The 20,387-nt window shown below is 49.8% G+C and overlaps 1 protein-coding gene across 5 annotated transcripts in view; it reads right to left on the bottom strand.

Moving 5' to 3' along the window:
- Positions 1 to 20,387, bottom strand: part of CYRIA (CYFIP related Rac1 interactor A) — a 102,322-nt gene that overhangs the window by 41,583 nt on the left and 40,352 nt on the right. For 2 of the 5 annotated variants that reach the window (XM_085016148.1, XM_005662738.4), the window contains exon 2: positions 18,170 to 18,323. The gene's annotated coding sequence lies outside the window, so the exon portion shown is untranslated. Of the gene's footprint in view, positions 1 to 9,259; positions 9,410 to 18,169; positions 18,324 to 20,387 lie in introns of those variants that run through there. The other 3 variants (XM_085016149.1, XM_003125345.6, XM_013996336.3) reach the window with 2 other exon arrangements.

Genomic DNA, 20,387 nt, shown 5'->3' with positions numbered 1-20,387 from the left:
CCATGAGGTTTCGGGTTCGATCCCTGGCCTCGCTCAGTGGGCTAAGGATCTGGCGTTGCAGTGAGCTGTGTGGTATAGGTCGCAGCCTCGGCTTGGATCTGATGTTGCTGTGGCTGTGGTGTAGGCCAGCAGCTGTAGCTCCGATTGAACCCCTAGCCTGGGAGCCTCCCTATGCTGCCGGTGCAGCCCTAAAAAGCAGGAAAAAAAAAAAAAAAGCCATTTCACATCCTGAAAACCTGAAGAATTTAAAGCCAGGGGAGGCTGGTGTGATCCGTTACATCTCAAGTGTCAAGGCCACCCAAAGGGCTGAAAACCTCCCTTGAAATCTCAGAGGCGGGAGGGGTTCTGTTTTGGTCTCAGTCTCTGGTTTCTGAAACAGGCAAGCACCTAGATTTCAAAGTACCCTTCACTGAAAACCAAAGTAAGGTTTTACAATAAATTTCCTGGCTTGACCCCACCCCCCCAAAGCAGCGACACCCATCACTGAAAGCTGGGAGGGGAGGTGTGGGTTCCTGTGCCAGGAGCAGCCTCTCCAGGGCCTCCCTGGCCCAGCGGGAGGTGGAGTCAGCTGGGTAAAAGGCCTGTTTGAGTGTAGTCGCTTCCCAAGCTGGCTGTCAGATTCAGATGGAGCCATTTTTTACATGGTATCAGAGCTGGAAAAACCGACGGAGCTCTCCTTCAAGTTTCAGCCCCCCTGAACACTCCATACTGTGGTCACACCTCAATGTGGAGAGTGCCAACAGCTCTGGCCTCGTTCTTCCTTGTTCTTCCGCTCATGCTGCTCCCTCTGCCTGGAACAGGCTTCCCCTCCCCCCCGGCCTGTGGTCCCGTCTTTCAAGGCCCACGTCAAACTGCCTTTCCTCCCAGAAACCTCCTCCCTGACCCCCAGGCTAAATGAACAACCTTCCAGTTCTGGCTGTGAATTCTTTCAAGGGCTCTGTCTTTTTCGTTTTCAGAATTTACCCCACCCTGTCCCCTGCCAACTCCTCCCCTGGCCCCACGCTCCAAGCACAGGTTCAGTACACAGCCTCTTCACTTACGGCCCCTGAAATGGAATGGAAGATTCGAGAGACAATCACGGCACAGCAGCCACGAGAAGACTGCCAACTGCAGAGGAGGCAAACAGACGACGTCACTGGGGAGAGGAACAGGTTGGAGAAAATAAGCATTTCCCCAAATTGAGATATTTGGGAGGGGGGTGTACTTATCTCTGTGGTTTTACGATCATGATGATTTTGAGAATCTGATGAAAATGGGCCTTCTTAGAAAAACACACCCATGCACAGCCCCACGTGTTTTTGCATATTATTCCAGCAGGGACAATACACATCGACATCCAGGGATGGTCAGCCCTCATTTATTTATTTATTTATATATTTTTCCTTTTGACGGCCACACCTGTGGCATATGGACATTCATTCCCAGGTCCAATCGGAACTGCAGCTGCAGGCCTAATGCACCACAGCCACGGCAACGCCAGATCCCAGCCGTATCTGTGATCTACACTGAAGCTTATGGCAACACTGGATCCTTAACCCACAGAGCGAGGCCAGGGATTGAACCCGAATCCTCATGGATACTAGTCAGGTTCTTAACTCACTGGGCCACAATGGACACTCCCCTCATTTATCTTAAAATCGCCAATTTCAGTGTACAGAGCCAGCCAGGCAGGATGAGGAAGGCGCTTCCGAGTGTATGGAACGTGGACCCTGACGAAAGGTTAGAGTCTTTTAGTAGGAACGGCGCAGGTGTGGAGACCTTGGTGGGGTGTGTCTTCTCCTCTTTTGAATTTGAGTTGTCCTCATCTGTGAAATGCTCACAGGAGCTCCCTGGTGACCTAGTGGTCTAAGTATCCAGCATAGACATTGTTGTAGCATGGGTTTGATCCCTGTTCTGGGAACTTCTGCATGCCAGAGGCACGTCCAAAAAAAAAAAAAAAAAAGCAAATCATAATACTTCCTTGGTTGTGTCTTTACTGAGTAAATACGATGCAGGAAAAGCACCGTGTAGTACCCAGCATGCAGTTAGCCTCCAGCAACCAATACCAGTTTTCCGCACCTCCTGTCTTGCACATAAAAAATTGCAACCACAACAAACAAGTCGTTTCCCTTTTAGCAATAAATCCTGCCTGGCTGCTTTGGAGCGAGGGATGAAGGCGACTCAGACCACCGCCTCGGCAAGGAGGTGAAGCCGGTGCTGCACTGCTGCTGCGGGCGCGCTCGCGTGCCTATTAATCATACAAGTGCCCATTTATGACAAACACAGGTCACTCCCTTTGCATGACAAGGCCTATGGGTCCACAGAGGCCCATTATCCAAAAAAAACACAGAGCATTGTGGGCAACGTGGGCAAAGCCGAGTGCACACACACAGGCGGACATTGTGAGGCTGTTTGCACAACCCCGCGCTGCTCCTCGAGGATTTCCTGCCAAGGAGACATTTCCATCTCCCCGAGGCGGCTGCAGACGTTTGCTCATTCAACATGGCTTCGGGCCGCCGGGGTGGGAGAGCCGGGGCGCGGCGCCCTCTGTCGGCCTCCGCCAGAACTGCAGGCGGGGATAACGCCGCTCTCAGCATCCCAGCTCTTCCTCCCCTTTCCTTTCCTAAGGAGCCAGTGCAACAAGCATGCGCCTTGGGGTCCGTAAAGCCTACAGGTTCAAATCTCAACTGTCACTGTGGTGGCCGCAAGTCCTTGGACGAGCCATGTCACCCCTCATGTCTTATCTTCCTAGGTGCAGTCCTCAGCACTCATTTGGCTGTGGCAAGGTCTAAAGGAGGTGACAGATGCAGAGCAGAGGGACTGTCACCCGGCCAGTGTGGAATAAATACTGTATTCCCCTTCTCCACCTGCCTCCAGTACGGTGGGCATTGCGTTCCGACCTCTGGAACTAGGAGAGGAAATCAACAAGCACCTACTGTGTAGCATCTTAGCTTAAACTGCAGCCAGTGTTTAGAGCAGATCGAGTGACTTTATCTTCCTGATGTTTCATCTAACTCTTTTTTCCCCCAGTTGTTCGCCTTTGCTTATAGTGTGTGTTCTGAGTTGGCAAGGGCAGCTCTGACCTGCACTGTTTCACTCAGCATCTGAAATGTCTGACCTTCAGGGCAGGCTCAAGAGAAGATGGGACTGGGCTGGCAGAAATTCTCCCCTAAAATGTCCTTCTCAAAGATAAAAGAAAGACCACTCTACTGAACGTCTTAAACCGTACTGTGATGTTTAGTGTGGCCACAAGAACGTGAACTTGGGTTTGAACCCCAGCTCAGTCATTTATTAGCCGGGTGGTCTGAATCAATGTGTTTAACAACACTGACCTAACCTCCCAGCGTCTGAGTTTCAATATGAGTAAAACAGGGGTGATTTGAACCTCTTCAAGGGTGGTTTTTAGAAATAATGACATAACATCTGTAAATAACCAGACACATAAATGGTAGTTGCCATAATCACTCTTACTATTCTTACTTTTCTGATTCCACTCATTGGTCTTAGATCCTGGCTATGAAGGAAAGTTTCTTTTCTGACACAACTATTAATATCCCTGAGGGCTTTAAATACCATTTTAGAGGATGTATGCTGCTGACTTCCAAATTTATCTGTCACTTTCATTCCCTCACTTGAACTCCAGATGCATTTATCCCACTGACTGCCTGACTTCTAACAGACACCTCGAACTTACCACATCCAAAATGAAAGATTCTCCCCTAGAAATCTGCCTCTTCTCCAGTCTTTCTTCTCTCAGTAAGTGGCAATTCCATGTTTCCAGACACTCAGTCTAAAACCACCAGTGTCATCCTTGGCTTCTCTTTCTCTCATTCCCCTAAACCTAAGCTAACAAATCCCATCAGCTCTCCTTTTAGGATCCAGCTTGAATTTGATCACTTTTCAGACAGCCCCTCCATCATCAGAGCCCTAGACCAACCCACAAGCTATTTCATCTCTTGCCAAACATATCATACTCACCTTCTAAATGGATTCCCCAACCCTGTTCTTGCCCAATCCCACTCGCTCAATTGCCTATCTGGTAGCTCTAATGATGTTTAAAAAGTTTCAGCATGTCACTCTCATGGTTAAAGTCCTTCAGTGGCTTCCTGTTTCATTTAGAGTAAAATACAGGATTCTTATCACAGCCCACAAGGCCCTAGGCGATGTTATACCAAGGTAAGTTCAAGGTAGGCTACGACTCTCTCTTTTGCTGGGCTACTCACAGCTTCTGGCCTCTTCCTTTTTTCATTTTTGAACTTCTCACATGTGTTTCTGACACAAGACCTTTGCCAGTCCTTCTGCCTAGAATGCTTTCCCCCAGTCTATCTGCATAGTTTTCCTTTTGGCCTCTGTTCGGGGTTTACTTTTCAGTGGAGCCCAACCTAACCACCCTCTCCCACATCGAACTGCGCCCCACGCCCCACTCACTGTCTTTATTCTTCTTTCTAATCTCTATCACCACTGACATCTATACTCCGCAAGTCCCAGATTAGGGCCTGACACACAGCAGGAGCTCCATACATACAGGTGGAATGAATGAAGGCATTCATTCATCAACACAACTCCCACGACCCCCTGGAGCTTCTCTTCCAACAAGACCTTCCTTTCTTCTTCCATATCCACAGGAGGAGAGGCTCTCAGGCCAAATGTGATTTTGGATTAGAATAGGGGAGAGGTCTTCCTTTCAGGGAGTGGGAAAGTTCAAGGTCAGTGAGCAGGGTCCTCAAGTGGGACAGAGTGAACCTGTTTTGGGTTCAGAGACATTCAGGAGAATCAGCTGAGGACTGATGAGAATGTGGGGACTTTGGATCCAGAAAGGAGGGGCAGGGACACTTCAGGGCAGAAAGGCTGCTTGGTGCCTTGACTGAGTCAGATGGTTTTGTGTAACCTTGGGCCTCAAGGTCGCAGGGGCTCCCAGTGACTATAAGGCCTCTAATGCCACCGAGTGCACAGGGTGTCACTGCCTCGCCTCCTAATCTGTTTTCTGCTACTTATTTGCTCTAAGACCTTGGGGGAGGTCATTCCCCCACCCTGAGTCTCGTCCTTCTCATCTGTAACCCACCAGGAATGGCTACATGATCTGGGAAACTCCTCCTTGTTCCAGCTTCCTGAGGTTTTATGCAGTGAGAAAGCTCAGCAATTTCCAAAAATGTATTCAGGAAACCTAACGCCAAAGCAGGAGCTAAGTTAATCAGAAACGGGATGAAACTTCCATTTTTGTTCTGTTTTGTTTTCTTTTCTTTTTAGGGCTGCACCTGCAGCATATGGAAGTTCCCCGGCTAGGGGTTGAATCTGAGCTGCAGCTGCCAACCTACACCACAGCCACAGCAATACTGAATCTGAGCAGCATCCAAGACCTACACCACAGCTTGTGGCAACGCAGGATCCTTAACCCACTGCGCGAGGCCAGGGATTGAACTTGCATCCTTATGGATACTAGTTGGGTTCTTAACCCACTGAGCCACAATGGGAACGCCACAACTTCCATTTAAGAAACAGAACTGTGTACTGAAAGCACTTCCACAGAATATCCCCAGTCTTGTTCCTTGAAGCACTTTGGATTTCTAGCACTTTTGAATGTGTCATGCTATCTTGAAACTGGCCGCAACTGGGATGTGCCACCAAGTTTACCTCTGCGAAAAAGCAATCATTCAGAAATTAGGCAAAATGTTTAAACTACTGCAGAGAAATTGTTCTCAAGGCCTCGTGTACTTCTAAAGCACCAAACATCATGAAATACACAGATACACTAACTAAAACTAATTTTCACATTTTTGATAAAGTGGGTCCCAAAATACCTATATGAAGCAATGCTTGGGCAGCCTGGTCTAATTATGTATATTCAAAGGTTGATATGCGACGTTCTCTAGTTCAGACCCTTTTCCTTCGGAATTCCAGAAGCAATCGAAGGGCTGCCGCGGTCCCAGCCCCAGGAGCCCAAATCAGGTCTCACTGCAATTACGATAATAGTAAAATTGTAAAATCAACGCACTGGGCGGGGGGTAATTTGCAAACACCAAAGCTCTGTCCATTGGTGTTCAGAAAAATTCCAAGAGACGATGAAAGGATGCTGTTGATTCCCAAGGCCGTGGAAATCTTGGCCCAGAAAATGGCAGCATTTCGTCGGTATCAGTAATAAATTTCCTCAACATTTCAGTGTTACCGGGAACTCTGAAGATTCTGTTTAGTAAGCAAAACTCTCTTGGCTCTGCCGGCTGATCTAACCATGCACATTTCACTTCATATTGGCTTTGATTCGGCTGACCCCCACCTTGACCCAAATCCCACACCCCTTCTCTCCCAGGCCTCTGGACCCCAAGTTAGAGCTGACTTCTTCCTTCCTATAGCCCTAATATATATACACCTGGGCATTGCCTATATATTTCCATCAAAAGTATACTATTCATAGGTGTCTGCTGAGCTCCTGGAAGCTGGTCATCATCACTGGTCCAGCCTCCACAGCCAGCACAGTCCTTAACAGAGTAGAGGAGAGTTGGTGCAGAGTCTCATAAATGCAGGAGCATTTGCTCTTTGTGGAGCCTGGAGCTAAATAAGAGATGGTCCTTGCGGTGGTCTGGGAGCACAGCCCACTGGGGGTGAAAGGCTGTGCCTAAAGATGGCAGCAAAGAATGGAAGGTTCTAGTGAGGACTGGTATCTGGGGTGAGGGGTCGAAGAGGGGAAGACCCTCTGGCTGAGTCTGGATGGTTTCGGGCAGAAGGGGCTGGGAGTGGGTGGGAGAAAGGGTCAGTGAGCATCCAGCGTCCGCCGAGGCCCCGGGGCTGGGAGGAAGGGAAGCCGGGTCCCTTAAGCTGAGATCCCACTGTGGGTGGGGTACATAGAGTTGAGAGGCCTTTGGAGAGACAGCTGCCCTAGGCACGGCCATGGGATCTGTTGGCAGGTCCCAGTCTTGTGGTTCTGATGAAGGGGAAGGACCAGGTTTCCTACGTGGCTTTTCAACCTGCTCTAAAGGTGGTTCTCTGCCAGACAAACTCACATCCATCACCGGCCACTTAGGGGACCATTGACCGAAACAGCCCGCCTTGGCCCAGTACGACAAGAGCGGTTTGCATGTGTTGTCTTCCAGCAGGAGGCCCTGATGAGGCGCATGGTGCTGCCCTGAAGACTAACCGAGAATTTGGGAGGGGCCGATAGGAAGGAGGAGACAACCAACCTCCCAGGATCCTTGGCGCTGGAATCCATCTTGGCTGAGGAGCACATGCCACCCAGAAGGACCCTGCGCCAGACCAGGTTCCTTCCAACAGGCTGAGCAAGACAACTGGGTGGAGACAACCCGGAAGCTCACCCCATTCCCATAAAACTGGAGCCTGTGAGCTACGTGGCAGAGCAGTTCTCCTGGGTTCCCTCACCCTGCTGCTCTCCATCCGTGCGCCCCTTCCCAATAACTTGCTTTGTCAGCACGTGTGATTCCTCGGACAATTCACTCCCGAGTGTTAGACAAGAGCCCACGCTTGGGTCCTGGAAGGGGTGCCCCTTCCTGCAACAAGCTTGGGGTCGGTTGTGCTGCCTGGGCCAGTCCGGGGGGGGGGGGGTTCCCTGCCCTCTGCTCCTTTCCTTGCATCTTCCCACAGTCCTGCCACTCCTGCTCACCTGGCTGTATCTCCTCCCGAGCACAGGAGCCAGGACTAAATTTGAATCCAAAATAGGCTGCTCAGGGAATATGTGTTTCATTTTCATTTCATGTCCCTGAAATCAAAGAGTGAGTGGGCAAGAGATGGGGTGGATGCCAAAATCTGTATCCAAGGACCTCTCATCATTGCGCCAGCCACTGACTCAGAGAAAGAAGGAAGGAAGTGTGTGTGTGGGGGGGTATTGGCAGGAAAGGAGGAAGCAGGGAGAGAGAAGGAGGGATGAAAAAATGAAGAAAGGGAAGAAGGAAGAAAGGAAGGAGAGAAGGAGGGAACAGTTTCCCACTTTCACACTTAGTTTAATGAAGATGGAAGCAGCTTCATGCACAGGCAGAAAGAGACGCTTTGGGGTCTCCTGCTGGGCTGGACAGTTAGAAAGAAGAAAACTTGAGGCATCAGAAAAGCAAAATATAGCTTCCGTGATGCACTAACTAACTTCTGAAAAGCTCCTCCTGCAGCTAGGAGGAGACAGCCAGTGACCCACTTTCACAAAGGGCGGCTTGTGGAGCCTTCCCAGCACCGGGCAGGGGGAGGCTGCGCTGGGAGAAGTCCAAGGTCAGGGACAGGACGGGCGCCACAAAGTCACAGTGTTTCCTCACCAAGGGTGTGTTGGGGGATCACACGGTGCTGATGCTCTTTTAAATCAAAAGCCCTGCACGGTGAGACGGTTTGCCTTCCGAAGTGGTTCTCACTGCCTTCCGCCTCGGGCGGGTGGGAGGCAGTGAGTCCTGTGCCAGGTAAGCGGTGCCTCTTCAGTCACCTTTCCTAACAGGTACCAGTGTGGACACAGATGGCCTTGTAGCTGAAATCCTGAAGGCTTCAAAAGTGACTCAATGCCCTGCTTCCCAAATCCTCATTCTCAGATAAGCAGGATAAGAGGAGCTGCTGACTGAACTGGAACCTTGCACTCAGGCCTATTTTAAGTGCCATTTAATTCTCATAATAGCCCTCAAACGTGTAGGCAAGTGGTTTGACTCGAAGAGTTCTAAAGTGACATACTTCTGCTGAGACAGGGACCTTTTCTTTGGGCAGAGAAGAGCTTGTAGTGAAGTACTTTCTCCACTAAGGGGCGTAATCGGCTCACGTTCTAAAATGCTAGAAGTTTGTAAAAACCGACAAAGCAGAGGGATCCACGTCAACGCCCTGAATACATTCTAAACGTTGCTCCTCTTAATAGTAAAAAGGGATCCGATTCACAGCCACGGTGCCCAGTGTTCGCTTAATGCAGAAACTCGCTTCGTTCCTGTTCAAGGTCATTTCCAAAGCATTGGTCTTGGCCAGTTTGCCAGAAATGGAGCCATGACATTTGGGAGGGAAAAATGAATGGATTTAGTTATTGGGCTTAGTAATCATCCTCCCTGCCCCTTCCCCTAATTTCTTAAGTCACCTTTTCCATCAACGGAAGCATCTGTTGGCTGAATCAACTTGACGCCAGTTGCAAAATGCAGAGAGTACAAGAAAGAAAGAAGAGGCTGACATCCTATCCAAGCTTATCAAAATGAATTTCGACAGCTCGTTTGGGTGAAACAGCCCCTTAAAATTATAATGCCAGATCTGGAAAATACTCTGGAAGTGCAAATTAAGAGAGTGGAAGATCCTCCCTTAGCAATTGGTACCCCGGCTCTGTACTTACAGACGGGCAGGCGGGCAGAAGCACAGCGATGCTTTCACAGAGGATGCTCCTGCAGAAAACTTGACTTACACAGAGAAGGCAGCAGAGCCACCATGGACTTACTTCCCTGTTTAGATTGATCCAGCAAGACCGCTATTAAACCAAACAAACACACTCACCAAGTTTATCTCCAGATTTGTGTTTAAGCCCAGCCCTGCTCTTGATGACTCAACGTTGCGCTATCCTGGTTTAAACTTTACCCTGCAGCCGGGGTTCCCAGGCTGGTGTTTGTGGCCACAGATGACTAAATTTGAAAGCCGTGCCCTGCATCTGCTCGAGGGCTTCCCAGTCCTCAGGGACGGATCAAGCACTGTTTAGGCTATTGCTAAATTCCACTTGAAGATAGCAAAGTGTTATTCAAACACCAGGTCTGGGACTGCTTCGCGGTTCTTACTAGCTGAGAGTCCAGCTCAACAAAGTAATCCCAGGTCATTTGGGCAAGCGGAGCATGGAGTGTGGGAACCACACTGAGGAGGCAGGGGAGACACCGGCTCATCTTTCCCTTACTAGCCTACGGCCTTGGCCATGAGTCTGAGAACCCCTGGACTAGACTGAGGAGGTGAAGTTCCAGTGTCAAATCTCCTTTCCATCCTGCAGTTCACAAGGAAGCGGTTGTTTCAGGTTTGATTGTTCTAAGATAAAAGAAATCAGGGGTTCCCCTTGTACTGGTTTCATATTCATTTTGTTTTTACGAGTGAGTTCCTATATTGAGTCCACCTGGCACAAAGCGCAAAAAGTAACCAGGGAGAGAGCATTTAGGGGACCAGATCATATGCTCAGTGCCTGTCATACAGTGTCTGAGTCCTAGAACCCCGGACTAGATGGCTCTGAAGTCTTTGCTCCTGTCATTCTCAATACTGCCTCCCATTCTCCCGGCCTCAGTTTACTCATCTGAAAAAAGGATCAGACAGAAGCAAGACCAGATGATCTCATAGATCTCTCTGAACAGTAAGCTCTTATGAAAGTTCCAAGGCAAAACTCTCTCTATAAATCTTTGTTAAAATAGGAAACCCAGGTGTTTAAATGCAACATGTAAGATGGAAAAACAAACAAACAAACAGAAAACAATCAACCACTGTATACAGCTGTTAATGAAATGTGACTCACTAATGTCTTGTCCATGATTGACCAGGCAGCTAGCATCTCTCGGCACCAAGACCAGCAGCTCCCTTTGGGCTCCAACCAGGATGTCAGCAGCTCAGGGCTGTCCCTGCTGGGGGGTGACCGGGGACGATGCCCCGGGGTGCGCACGGCAGGCGTCCTCTTCCTGCTCTGCCAGGGTTGGCATGGTGACGCCTGAGATGCCCTGCCTTCCCTCTGACTCTATTATCACTGTGTGAGATCTTGCCCCAGAAGAACAGAGAAATCCTGAGGGCGAGGTCTGATGTGGGGGGAGAACAAGCAAGTCTTTGTCAGGCCTTTCAAGGAGGAGGCCCGGCCAGGGCTGACAGGCTGCACATAGAGAGGCCTGTGCTCGCTCCTGCACGGTGGGGGCCCTTTGCTGGCACATCCCCAGCCCTCTTCCTCGGCCGACACCGGAGCTGGGCAAAGTGCACCGATCTCCACCTGGTGCTCTGTGGGCACTTCACATCGGGAAGGCTGCGGGCAGAGCTTACCAGGCACAGCAACACCAACAAGCCGCTCTCGAGCAATTCCACCCGAGCTCCCCCTCAGAATGCAGCTCTCCCCCATCAGCCTGAGTCAATGCCCCCATCTTCTCTCAATCCCCTGTCTGCCCCCATCTCCTGCCCCTCATCTCCCCGCCTCCCCAGGACCCCCAGCTCCTCGGAGAAGCCGCCCGGTTCAGAGGATTCTCCAGCGTCGATCTCCTAACAGGCTTCACTCGTTCTCGGGCACAGAAGGTGTCCCGCACAACCCATGTCTGACAGTTTATCGTATTTACGAGCTTTGAAAATGCCATCATCTAGACCTAGTTCCTCAGCCAGGAGAGGCTTCATAAACAGCCATTAAAGGACTGAACCCACAGCACATCCCAGAAACCTCCTCTGAATAGACTATTCGAGTGAGGCTTTAGATGGAAATGAAGACAGCAAACACTCCCCGAGCCGAGCCCTTACTACGTGCCGGGCACCACTCTGCTCCCCTCCGTGCATGAACTCACGTCCTGAGCAGAGCAGCCTCTCCAAGCAGGTGCTGTGGACTCTCATTCTGCAGATGAGGACAAGCTGGATGAGCGGCCGGGTGAGTCTGAGCTCACCGGATGTAAGTGGCAGACGAGGGTCCCAGCCCAGGCTGGGTTACTAACAGCAGCATCTCCGATGGTCCCAGTGAGAACAAATCTCACCCAAAGTCCACTCGGATGCATCATGTTGTGTGACCTCCCTTAAAACTCGGGACACGCGCCTTTGCAAATGTCGTCACATTTCCAGCTCCTCGTAGCCACATGATAACTGGAGAGAGTTGATAGATTGCCATTCCCCTTTCTTCCAGGCTGGCAGCAGAGTCAGAAGAGAGAGCTGGCCTGTGGGGAAGGAAGGGGGGCCCTGCAGCCAAGTGGGGGTCCTTAGAGGAAATGGCTCCAAGCCCAAGTCCCCATGAACAGCCCTGCAGGTCTCCTCTCTCTGCCAGTTTGCCGCCTGCTCCTGACCCCTGGGCTCCTTCCAGGCTTCCAGGTGGCTGCAGTCTCCCTCCTGGGACTTCTGGGCCAGCAGCTTCCAAATCCCCAGGAGAGACTGGAGGCTTGCTATCAGGGCCAAGCACAACACCCCAAGCCGATACTTTTCTTTTCCAACCCAGAGAAGCAGCAGAGACAAAGCTGCAAGGAAGCCAGGGGGGCTGGAACAAAGGAGGGAACAAAGACAGCTGCGACACCAGGGCCACCGAAGGTGGGACCATGGGTGCAGCAGAGCCCACTTTACTCTGTGTACTGGATCGGCGGCTCAGTGCCCAGGGCTGGTGGAGGCCTGGCCTCCAGGAAGAGGGGAGGGGTCTCATTTCTCAACCTCTAGAACTTCCTGGTGGTGATACGGCAAATTCCAGTCCTACACTGGGGTCCTATGGGACTATGTCGGGAAGCAGAGGGATTCAAGGCCCTCCTTGGGGACACGTTCAGAAATGGAAAGCCCTGGAGAATCAAGCTCAGCTCCCTCCTAGTGACGATGGAGAAGGGAAGGGCCGTCCAAGTCCAAGGAGAGTCGGTACCAGTCCTGGGCTAGAACCCAATTTAACCCTGATGCCAGTCATACCTCCCTCCCTTCCTTTTCTCTCCTCTCCCCTCTCCTCCCCTTCTCTTCCCTTCTCTTCCTTCTTGAGCTTCGCCTTATACAGTCAAAGGCATCCAAAGGAAATGTTACACCCCCTGGGAACAGCCAGGGTTCTGGAGAGAAAGGAGTGAAAAAGTGCGTGTGGAGGTTGTGGCTTAGAGGGAGCTTAGAGGGTATCTTGTCTTCTGCTCGCCTCCGTCAGGAAGAACAGAGAGGCCCCTACGCACAAGAGCAAAGGAAATCCTGGCTCCAGGGAGGACGCCCAGTTCTTTGAGGGGGGCAGGGAAGAGGAGGGTGTGTCATGGGGCTGCCTGTCCCCCACCTTAAGCTGCTTGCTGTGGAGACACTGAAGCCAACTGGAAAGGAGACACAGTTAGGTTTAGAGATGGTTCTGTAAGGAGGGGAGGGTGCTCAGTGCCTGGAAATAGAACCGGCTGCCCTCTGAGGTAGTGAGTTCCCCGTACCTCCGAGCATGTGAGCAGACACCTGCTGGGCTAGGTGGAGAGCGTTTGCTGGCACCAGAGGGATCTAGAGGATTTCAGGACACCTGCATCCCTGACTCCACAGAGGGATGCCACTGCTCCGCCCAGTTCTGCATTTTGAAGCTCTAGATGGGGACCCTTCCAAGGGCAATTCTTGGCTGGAGAAATCTCCTTGGTTTACCTGGAGATTCATCTATGTATAGACAGGATAACAACGGAGCATGTACAGTGGAAGAGGGACAATGAGAAGAAGGTCTGAATCCTGACCACCTAATAGCTGCGGACCTGGGCAAGATGCTTCCTCATTCTGAGCAGCAGTCTCCTCTTCTGAGCTGGCACCACAACTCCCTCCCGCTGTGCTCATGAACATCCAAGGTCACAACATGCAAAGACCTTGGTACATCCAGGGACATGTGCAGGTCAGCAAGATCAAGTCTAACCCATGCATCCATCTCTAGCAGCAAGGGTGACTGGAGGCCATGGGCACCAGGCTCTGGGCTAGGTTGGAATATATTCTATATAATGTCAAGGTGTGTATGCATATATATGCACTCATATATCACACGCGTATACAGATGAGAATGTACGCATACATGTGGCAAAGATATAGGTATCCCTATATTATTTTTTTCCAAGAGAAAAGCAGGAGGACAGATACAGGTTTAAAAATCTCTTGCAATTTTCTCTGCCAAGAAGCAGACCCAGTTCTCGGTAAAATTGACTCTTGTCACCAGACAGCTATGCTGTTAAATCAGTATTTCTGCATGATGGAAACAGATTCCTCCTCCTCCTCTTTCTACTGCTTTTCTTGGTCTCCCTTATCCTGTTCTGCCAACACCTCCATAGGGTCAAAGAAGAGATGAACTCAAATTAGTCAGTGTGGCTATTTTTAGTCGATGTTGGGAATGAGGTGGGAGGGTGAGGAGGTGGCTACTAATGGATTTTTGAAAAGCAGAGTTGAGCCATTATCTGTGCATGATGATCCCTCTGGCTCTTTCCTCCTCACCACCATGGCAGAGAATTGAGTGTTGGCCCCTATTTATGGAGTACTGTTCTGTACTCTCTCCCAGGTTCAGACTCCTACTCATCCTTCAATGCCCAGCTCATAAGGCCCCTCTTGGAAGTCTTCCTTGACTTGCCTGGGCAGAGGGCGGGCTCTCTCTCTGCACCCACATCACTTTGTTCATGGCAGGGCTCTTACCCACTGTCTGGTCCCATGACAGTTGGTTCCTGTCTCTGTCACAAGCTTACCAACTCCTTGAGAGGCTCACCATGCTTGATTTGGCTTCATGCTTTCAGGCCTGGCACAGAGTCTGGCACATGGTAGCAGCTCAGTTATCATCTGTTTGGTGAATGTGTATATTTCTTAAGAGAATGCTCTTATTTTAGTGTTCAACAGAGAGCTGGTTCGGAAATGGATATTACTATGTTTTCTGACTATGGGAAAAAAAAAAAACAGATCAAGATTTAAATACCACCATTTCTATTAAAACAGCATGGGCTGTTACCAGCCACTCTCTGCCACCACTAACAAGGCTTCTGTTCTAATCATTTACCAGCAATTTGTGCACCAAGATGGCGCATGAAGTACCATCAGCATATCCCGCTCCCCAGGCGCTGTGGCAGAACAGCCGTATATCTACCCCACAATCATTCCATTCCGTTGATCTGTATGGACCTATTTTTACAGCAGAGGCAAATATGATCTTACAGTATTACAAGGAGTGGATGTAAAATCAGCCTTTTAGAGACTAAGAGGTCAAATAAAATTAGACCCTTTGCTTTGTAAAACTACAGTCTTACCCGGCCATCCATCTTTGCTTGAAGCTTTGAACTGTCTATAGGATGGACTCAACCCCCTCAGCCTGACATCCAAGGTTCCCAGTTAATCCTTCTAGCTTCTCTCTCTGAATGAGTCCCTCGCTCTCTCAGGCTTATCTCACCCCACCCACAGCCACAGTTCTTCCAAGAGCAGCCTTTGCTTAGGCTTCTCCTCTGCCTAGAAACACCAAACACCTTCCTGAAATTTCCCACCTTATTTTCCCACCCCATTCCCCTGGAGACAGTGTGTCCCTAGGAAGCTTCCTCAGCTCTGCCTCTCACTCCACTTGCATGCTTCCAGGGATGGTGAGCTCACTACCTCAAGCACCCCCCCACCTCTTGGCTCCCTAACACCCACTCTGTTCAAACTTTGGGTAAGTGATGTGTTGTCTAGTCCCCGATAGGTGTCCCAGTAAAACCATAAACAACTCGAGGGCAGGGACTGAATCTCGGCATCACCAGCACTGTTGCCGACATAGAATAGGCGTTCCCATGTCCGCTGAATGGATTGGTCCTCCCTCTACTCTGAAGGCAAGACTTGGCAATGATCTAGGTGAACGAATTCCAAGAGAATTGGTCCCAGTGACCTGTGGGAGGTTCCAGCGGAAAATTCCCACTCTAGCAAATTGGTTCCACAATGACCAAATTAGGACAACTGCTCACTTGGACCTAATTTATTGATGCATCCTCCCCAAGCAGCCCTGAACCAGCACTGGGCCACGGACTCTTTGGATGGGTCAAGACTCATTTATGCCCAGAGTCGTGGTCAGAACCTAGTGCCCAGTACAGGTTCTGGAATGAATGGCTAATACTCTACTGGGCAAGGGCATCCATCAATCTTTATTTCTATTTAGTGATGTTTTGGGAATGAGGCTTTTCAGATGCTCTGGGGAAGAGGGAGGAAGGGGAGAGGAATCTCTGGAAAAGCCAACCAGAACATAAAAGCTCACGTCTTCACAGGGGCTTATGAGGCTGCACTGCCCAGCCCCATCCATCCTCCCCTCCTTCCTCCAGCCCTTGTTCCTTCCACTCCAATCCTACCGGCCACCTGCAGTTTCTTGAAGCCCAAGCACATCGCCACCTCAGAGCCTTTGCTCCAGTTTGCCTTCCAGCCTCCCTCCCTCACACTGTCTGGGTTCTGCTCCTGTGACCCCTGCCCTGGTATCCTACACAAAATAGCAATGCCTGTTCGCCCAGCTTCCTGTCACTCTGGCTCGGCTTTACTTATTTATTTTTTGCTTTTTTTTTCCTATAACACTTAATACTGTCTGATACAATGTGTGTTTGTTTACTTGTTGACAATCCCAAGTCCACTAGAATACAAGCTCGATGAGAAGAGGGCTTTTGTTTTATTTTGTTTTGCACTGGATCCCTAAACACTAAGAATGCCCCCGCCATGCAGCACATGCTCCATACATATTTGTGGCTGGATAAATGAATGCCGCACAAGAGCCAACAGTCAAGGAAGGAAGCCGACACCACGGCCTGGACAAACACGTGCTGGAAAACTCAGGCAACACCTGCCTGCAAAACAACTGACCCCGGTTGTCGGGGCATTCCTCTATGTCGTGGTGGTACACTGGTCTGAAGTGGAAAAGCTGCTGGGGATGAGTTCATCTCCAGCTAACATCTCATGGCACAAAGGATGGACTCGGAGGGTGTTGAGACCTGAACGTGGGTGTAAGAGCAAAGCTTTCAATGGCCAAGTTGCAGAGGGCAGTCTGGCCAAAGCGAGGTGAGGGAGGGCTGCTATGGAAGAGGAACTCTGAAATCAGAAGCTGTTAACAGCTCCTCCCTCCTTTAACCCCTTGGGACCAACCACCTGTGTAGATAAGGCCTGTCCCTTCAGGCACAAGTTCAAATAGAACGGTGAGTGGGGACTCAAAGCTGTATTTAAATACCTTTGAAGAAGGCTGGCCAGGGAAAGAAGCTGACAGTCTTTGAGATTTACGACAAGCAAGAACTGATGCTAATGCATTAGCGTCTCCTTTGATTCTCACCCCAAGCCTGTAACACAGGGAGGACTGGCCCCATCTTAAGGATGGGGAAACCGAAGCTCAGGAATTTTAAAAGGATACAGGCAAAATTACTCAAGCAATCAACAGCAGATCTGAGATGTGAAGTCAGGTCTGTCTAATTTCAAAAGTTCTTCCCCTTCTTCTGAATTATGTTAGAGCCCAGGGACCACTCCCGGGGAAGAAACCATAAGAAGAAGAAGGGAAGGGAGTACAAGGTAAACCAGAATGAGAATCTGGTGTAAGGAAGGAGTCTGAGATAAAATAATCCTGGAAACGCAGAATTGGAAAATACTTTAGAAGTCACCTGGTCTTATCTTCTATACTGAGCTCAACTTTACAAAATGCTTCTGGTTTTAGTTTTCAGAGAAGCTCAAGATAGACAGTTAAATGGAAAAGCAGGCTTTAGGAGAGGACAGGGAAGGTTATAGCAGCAACCACTGAAAGAGTAGAAGGTGTGTGGCCATCTCGGTGTATGTACTGCCATCTCTTTCATGACTCCCGACCTGGGATGGGTGGATGCCCCAGGCCAGCTTAAGAGAGAGGCGCTAATACAACAGAGTTTAAGGAGCGGAACCCCCAGATCTTGAATCAGCTGGGAGGGAGGTCAGCTGGTGCCAGGTCCAAGTTCAATGAAGAAGCACAAGAAGGTACGGCTCTCTCCTTCCGGATAAGAAGAAACGTGTCCACAACTCTCTGGGAGGAGGCGACAGAGGATGGAGGTCACTAGAGAAAACCAACGTGTTGGCTGGGAGGGAAGAGGGCAAGGGCAGTGATGACCTATGGTGGTGACAACGTCACGAACCACACTGACCTCTAAAAATGTTATGGCGAGTGTGATGCCAGCCAGCCCTCTGGCACAAGACCTAAATTCCAGCCCAGGCTGGCTACTTCTCTCCCTGCTGGTCACCATCTGGATGGCCAGGATGGGCAGAAAGACACCCTCAAATGGATTCTGCAGGGAAAAAGCAACCGACAACCACAGCTTTCATCTGCTCTTCTTCTGCACAGAGTTCCAAGCTGCCCCATTTCCTGCCTAAACGTTCAAAAGACTCAAGATAGCACAGCTCCCACTCAGAAGGCAGTTATAGAACCCAGGGACGTTTAACCACTTGAAAATTACAGCCACTCTGCAATGCACATCCATTAGTATGTCCTTTTTTGTGTGATATTAGGAAGCATGGCTTCCAGTCAAAGATGATAAATCTGGTGGAAGGAGCATCCTTAAACTTCCAGGTACGCCCTGGGCACACGCATCATAGGTTTCTTGCATTGCAAATGCTGGCCATCCCGCCCTGGCTGCTCTACGCAAAGATAGTTGTCTCTTACCTGGAGATCTCCCTTGTGATTCAGATTCACCAATCCAGGCTGATGGAACGAAGCAGGTGAGCAGCCGCTTGGTCAAGACACGTCTGGCTTCCCCAACAGGGCTGTGGCCCCCGAGAACCCTGTGGTTTCTCCGTCCTTGGTGAGTGACAATCTGCTAAAAGGGAACGCGAGACATGTTACTATGAGAGGCCGTTTCCTCTTCTCCTCTAGTTCTCAGACTTTTTTTTTTTTTTAAGATTCTTATTTTTTCTATTATTGTTGATTTACAACATTCTGTCAGTTTCTGCTGTACAGCAAAGTGACCCAGTCACTCACATCTCTCTCTGTCTCTCTCTCTCTCTCTCTCTCACACACACACACACACACACACACACATTCTTTTTCTCACATTATCTTCCATCATACATTCTTTTGAGAAGAACAGAGAGTTCCAGAATCACTGATTACTAGGGCTGAAAGAAATCGATGCAACGCCCCTGTCCAATGCTTTTGTTTTGCAGTTGGAGAAACTGGGGTTCAGAGAAGAAAACAGCCTCTTTCAAGGATTCAGCCACTCGGCCAGAGACTCCAGATGCAAAAGTGTCTCTGACTTTCTGGCTTCTGGACTTTAAAAAAAAAAAAAAAAGTTGCCACATGGTCAGGCTGACTTCTCAAACCAGTGGTCACTGACCCTGAATGGAAGTCTTTTTTTTTTTTTTTTTTTTTTGAAATGGATTTTCAAAATGGGAGGTGGCACTTTTTCCAGACTGCTGTTTTTGTAGTTTGACCCCCGGGAGCTAAATGAGTAAACCAGTCCTCCTCAGGCATGTGGCTGGGATGGTTCTCCCTGTTTTCCATTAGAAAAATATTGTTATGGAAAAATGGGGCTCGTGAACACAGCGGAGGGGGGACTTTGCTTTTCAGTGATAGACATGTGTGCAGCCAGCCCGCAGGTCCCTGATCTCTCTCCGTCTCTGTCTCTCCCTCATTTCGGGAAAACACAGTAACAGACATGCATTCTCCTCCCGCGGGTATCAGTTCTTGTGTGATTTTTTTTTCCGACCACCGTCCATTTGAACAGCCACTCCTCTGGGCAGAAAACCAAAACCAAAGAGGGGAGTTCACATTTATGACGCAAATAATACCAACCAGGCACATCATATAAATCTTATAGAGATATTTTCCTAATTTGTCCTCAAAAATTCCCCCGGAGGTACCATCAACTCCATTCTTCCAAGGGGGTTAGGGAACCAAGCTGGAAAGAACTAGAAAGAAAATTCAGCGCAGAGCCAGACATGAACTCATATCCAACACCCAAATCAATGTTTTGTCCGTGCAAACTGGATGATAGCGATTAGGCTAAAACACTAGGAGTTGTCCTATTTTTCCAGTGTGTTAGCTCAAAGGCAGGAGAAAGTTCTTTGGAAGCTGTTATTGTTGCAAGGATATGAAGGGTTATTCTTGTTAGATTCTCGTTCAGACAGGAGGCTCTGACAGCCCTGGCTTCCTATGTGCTTCCAGCGGGGTCTCATGTGCCCCAAAGAAGCTAGTCTGGCCCTGGCTCTGAGCAGCCACAGGAACTCATGCCCATCAATGCTCGGCCTCTCTCTGTTCCTGTTCGCAGACAATGAGGGATTCGGCTGGAGAGATGGGGCGGGGGTGGAGAAAGAGGAAGAAAAAAACAGGAAGTGGGGGGGAGGGGGAGGGAAGGAAATGATAGCAAACACACAGCAACTTTGGCCTGATGAGAAAGTGATTTCTGAGCCCCGCGTTTTGGGAAACCAGGTCATGGTGGCGGTGGAGTCGGGGGCGGGGGGAGAAGTTTGCTTCCTCTGGATTTGGGGGTTACACCCGTGAATCCCCATCAGGGCACAGCCTGAGGAAAAGGGTGCCTGCCAGGGTTGCTGCTTCCCACAGGCACCTGGGTGCAGAAGGCAACTGTCTAAGGAGGAATCCCCAGGTGAGACCACAGCTCTCACCTCCTGGCTGCGGCCGCCACCGCCACCGCCACCAAGAAGCCAGAGGTGTCGCAAAAGGACCTGGAAACAAGAAAAGCTGTCAATGTGATCAGGTGTCAGGGGGGTTATCCTATCCACCCCCCCCACTTTCTTTCTTTCTCCAAAGCTCTCAAAATAATAGCCTGTTTTTAGAGTATTTGATTAGGACCTGATTCATCCAATGGGGTCCAGTAAGAATCTCACTTTCTACCGCAAAACTAAGAGGGTCAGGACAATGGAAT

Source organism: Sus scrofa, chromosome 3, assembly GCF_054392235.1.
Source record: "Sus scrofa isolate SSC_HxYL_T2T_F1_AM1 chromosome 3, Sscrofa_HxYL_maternal_Yorkshire_Landrace_v2.0, whole genome shotgun sequence".
Lineage (NCBI taxonomy): Eukaryota > Metazoa > Chordata > Mammalia > Artiodactyla > Suidae > Sus > Sus scrofa.
This window is presented reverse-complemented; position numbering and strand designations above follow the sequence as displayed.